General features: G+C 33.4%; 1 long non-coding RNA gene across 1 annotated transcript; it reads right to left on the bottom strand.

Moving 5' to 3' along the window:
- Window positions 1-987: 987 nt before the first annotated feature.
- LOC107866429 lies at window positions 988-2,730 on the bottom strand. The gene is made up of 3 exons (XR_001672933.2): window positions 2,659-2,730; window positions 2,071-2,144; window positions 988-1,240 (listed from the first exon to the last, which is right to left on the bottom strand). It is a non-coding gene; the product is annotated as an uncharacterized LOC107866429 (long non-coding RNA).
- Window positions 2,731-4,657: the final 1,927 nt, after the last annotated feature.

The following is a 4,657-nucleotide window of genomic DNA, read 5'->3' as shown; positions in this document are numbered from 1 at the left end:
TTATTCATGTATGAGGTCAATTCTCTTCTCCCTTGAATTAATCATGTAATTATTTGTTCAAATTAGAGAGTCACAAATCAACATTTGTTCATCTCTAGTTTACTTCAATTGTGGGATTATTTTTTCTTTCTTACTTATCTCTTCTTAATTTCTTGATTATCTCTTGAATCTATGTATCTTGTATCCCATTTTACATCAATTGGTATCAGAGAAAGGTTAAAGAATTGTTCCTACAATTCTTAATCCTTGACTTGCATCTTTTAAATATCTCAAAAAAAAAAATCAGATCCAAAAATCGGAGAAATTTTCAAGTGAGTGTTGTTGGATTTTGTTCGAAATAGCTCAAAGTTCTTGAATATCAAATTTGGGAGCATTTGAAGTTGATTTGGAGTTGATTTTCCCTCATTTTTTTTCCATTTTCGCAGTTGAAATTTCAGCATTTTCTGAAGTGCGAAAATTTGAGTTTTGAAGCTCTCTTGTGCAAATTTTACCCCCATCTTGTGGATCTAAGTTGTTTTGATCATGGGTAAACTCTATTAGGTTTCTATTTAGGGATCTAAGGACGAATTTGGGGCTAATTTTGAGTTTAAAAATTGGATATTTTTCCTTGTATGAATTTTAGTGAAATGTTAAAGTTTGAGTTAATTCCTTACTTCGAAAACTATTGGGTGATGCTTAAAGGTGTTCTATATTGATTGGGTAAACTTGATTTGAGTTGGGTTGATAGATTTGATTAATGTGGTGTCTTGAGTGATTTTTTTTTCTCAAACTCTAAATTTGAGTTGTTTGATTTATGAGCAAATCAATTGTATGGCAATTTCTTTAGCTAGATTATTGTCACGACCCAAATGGCCATGAGTGGCACCCACACTAATCTTCCTGAGGGAGAACCATCTAAATCAAACCATTACCCAATCACTTAATCAATATTAAAATTATATTTTCATAAAACCATCTTAACAATAATAATCTGGAGTTAATCATCAGTAATACGGAAATCAAACAATTTACTTACTGAAATTCGCAAGACCCGAAAGTCTTCGTACAAAAACTATAACATAGATCATGTCTAAATAGATATCCAAAAATAAAGTAAATAAAGAATGTTTCATAGCCCGAAAAATAGACAAGAACAATTAAGATGACCCATGGCAGCCTGGAGACGGAGTGCTCACCCTTGGATCAGGATTTGCTATCAAACTCTAGAGGTGAGATCATGTATGAGCCTCTAGAATAATTTCTGCACTTAACAAAAGAAGAGTACAAGGTAGTATCAGTACAAACCACTATGTACTGGTAGGTATCATAGGCCAACTCAACTTAATAGCATGTACACAATATAAATTAAATAACAAGTAGACAGGCATAATCACATAACAAATTCTTAATGAATCAACAATACAACAATAGCAGGTCAACAGTGTTCACAAACAAGCCATATAACTATCAAGAGTATCAATCATACGGTAAACATCCAATAACTCAACACAAGTATGTACACACATGCTATGGGACTTATTTTTGCCCAAATAGTCATGATCTGCAGGGAACAATCTATGTTTATGTACCGTACCGGTGTGGTACTCGATCCAATATAAATATAAATGTACCAGCGTGGTACCCGATCCAACATAAATATAAACGTACCAACATTGTACCCGATCCAACATAAATATAAATGTACTGGCGTAGTACCCGATCCAACATAAATATAAATGTACCGGCGTGGTACCCGATCCAACATAAATATAAACGTACCGGCGTAGTATCAGATCCAACATAAATATAAATGTACCGGCGTGGTACCCAATCCAATATAAATATAAACAAGTATTATCAATATCAATTTAGACAACCTCACAGCATACAATACAATGTACCAAGTCTACAAGTACACTTAAAGTCATAAGACAATTCCATCAAGTCAATTTTCAATAAACATTTATACACGAATCAATAATCCAAACATCAACAATTTCAAGCATGTTCGAATGCCAATCCACAAGTATCCAATTTAGGAGCATACACACAATTAAGTCGAGTCTAAACTCCAATTAAATCGTACCCTACCTCATCCAAAGAATCTGAATGTCACTAGTCCACAAGTGCCTTGTCCTTTCTCAAAATTTTGAAACGTTCACAATCTGTTCAAATATATAAGCCTTATAAGAATACGAATCTAATAAAAATCCTACTATTATGATTATTTTAAATTTAATTCGGGATCACTTCAAAACTGAAGTGAACCATCGAAATAGTGGCTGCCCAAATCAAGAATTAAATAACTGTTTCTTGACCTAAGTTAAACCTCACATTATTATATTTTATTTTCCAAGACAATTTCTTAATGAGAACAAAAACCAAATTCCTTATCTTATTTCAAATTGTAGTATAAACAAGATTCTCCATAATGCTACTGTGAGTCATGATTTTCATATCTTTAGTGGAAATAAAACCATTTGCCTATATTATTTGTCATCATTATCCCATTATTGATTTTTCTTCCAATTAACATCAAAACTTGCACTCCAAACATTCAAAAAGATTGATTACTAAGGCACTGTTTACCTTATCCTAAAAAACACCAAACATGCACAGTATTACTATCTATATATATATCTTTCACACATGCATATTGCTTACATAATTAGCCCTTACCCAAAGTTCATGTCCTCGAATGCTGCAACAGTTTCCGCCTCCCTTTTTCTCAACTTTCTGACTCCATTTTTATTATAAATGATAAACCCTAACTACTTAATTAGTTTTTGAAAGACCACATAAGTAAATAAATTATAGTTTTGACCCGCTAAATTACTAATTAAATTAATTATTTAAAATACCCAAAACTTTTAATATACCCCCAAAATTTATTTGAAACCCCATAGAAATAAATTAAATATATATGTAAATTGACTAGAAAGTACATTCTGGGCCGATTGAAAATATTACGACACTAATCCGAGGCTGTCTCGATTAAAGATTGACTATTATCGGGTTTAACTTTTTCAAACTCAATAACCCCATTAATGACTTAAATTACCTCTGAATACTCAAAGAATATCGATACTACTCACCACCGTAAGACATAAATCATGTATACAAACTATGAAGAGCGCTAAAATAAGGAAGATGAGAAAATTTCACAAATACAGGGAGGGTCGTTACATCAGATACCAATTAAACAACCGTTCATCCCCGAACGGGCAAAGAAAAGACAAGAAAGGAAAACAAGGAATTACTTAAATCAACAAAAAATTGTAGATACTTGCTACGCATTTCTACTTTGGTCTCCCAAGTGGCCTCCTATTCTTCCAATGGACCTTCGCAGATGTAATCTCCTTAGTCCTCAATTTACGGACAACCAAATACCTACCCGAGCTAATGCGTACCCCCACCACCCCAGACTCTGGAGGTTCAATCAACATACAACAACACAGGGCATATTCTTTACCCATATATATGCAACCGTCCTATACCGACTGATAAATATAGGTCTATGCTGGTGATAGGTGATGCACATGTAGAAATTAATGTAAAGTACACAATCAATATCACAACTCATCATAATTGTCATCATCAGGACCATCATCATCTTAATCAACCTCCGGCCTTTTCGGATATCAACACATCATCAATAATATTCTCCGGCCTTGCCGGGTATAACATATCACAAATATATCCTCCGACCTTGTCGGGTAACAACATCATCACAACGTTATCCTCCGGCCTTGCTGGATATAAATATCATCACAATAGTTGAATAACATACACTAAAATACTCATAAAAATAGTCATATCACCGTAGAATATCTATCTAGTCAATACTTTTCAACTACTCGTTATTAGCTAACCAACACTTATTATAATAGGATCACTAGTTCGTTAGCCATCACATAACCTATAGCTATTAGCCTAAACATTATCCTTTACATAATCCTTATCCACGGGATATCAACTAACCACTATTTATATAATAGCCACCATTTGATCTAGTTAAGGTTCATTACTAGACCAAAACCGCCATTTATCCACCACCATTCATTATTATCAACTAATCATCCTATATCCGTTAATCATTACTAGACAACATATTACTACTTATCACCTAATCATCTTTTATTAACTGACACCATTCGTTATCTAACCATCGTTTACCAACTAATCCTTGCTTAACAATTCATTAGTTAACCATTTAGCAACTATTCAAAGTTATTAACTAGTCATCTCTTATTACCAATATCTCTTATTATCTAGCCTCATTAACAGATAACTCTTCATTTATCGACTAATCGACATCACAAAATTAGTCATCAATACCAACTGATCTTCACTTATGCATGACCCGACCTCACCATAAGTCACGCATTAACAATCGCTAGTTACCGTGTTTCAACTAAGCAAGATTCATTAACTAATACATTATATTCCTAGCCATCACCAATATCCAATCAATAAAGCCGTAAGCAACATACCGCATCTTCCTCCGTCCTATACCGGAGAGATGTGTATACAAACATATATCTATTCATAAACTGTAATCATATCATTTACACTGATAAACACTCTCTGGATATTCAATCATATCATAACACTACCCTTGACCTATTAATTTATCCGGAATAGTCACAACATCATAGTGACGGCCTTAGGCCCATAT

This window comes from Capsicum annuum, chromosome 3, assembly GCF_002878395.1.
Source record: "Capsicum annuum cultivar UCD-10X-F1 chromosome 3, UCD10Xv1.1, whole genome shotgun sequence".
NCBI classification, from domain to species: domain Eukaryota; kingdom Viridiplantae; phylum Streptophyta; class Magnoliopsida; order Solanales; family Solanaceae; genus Capsicum; species Capsicum annuum.
This window is presented reverse-complemented; position numbering and strand designations above follow the sequence as displayed.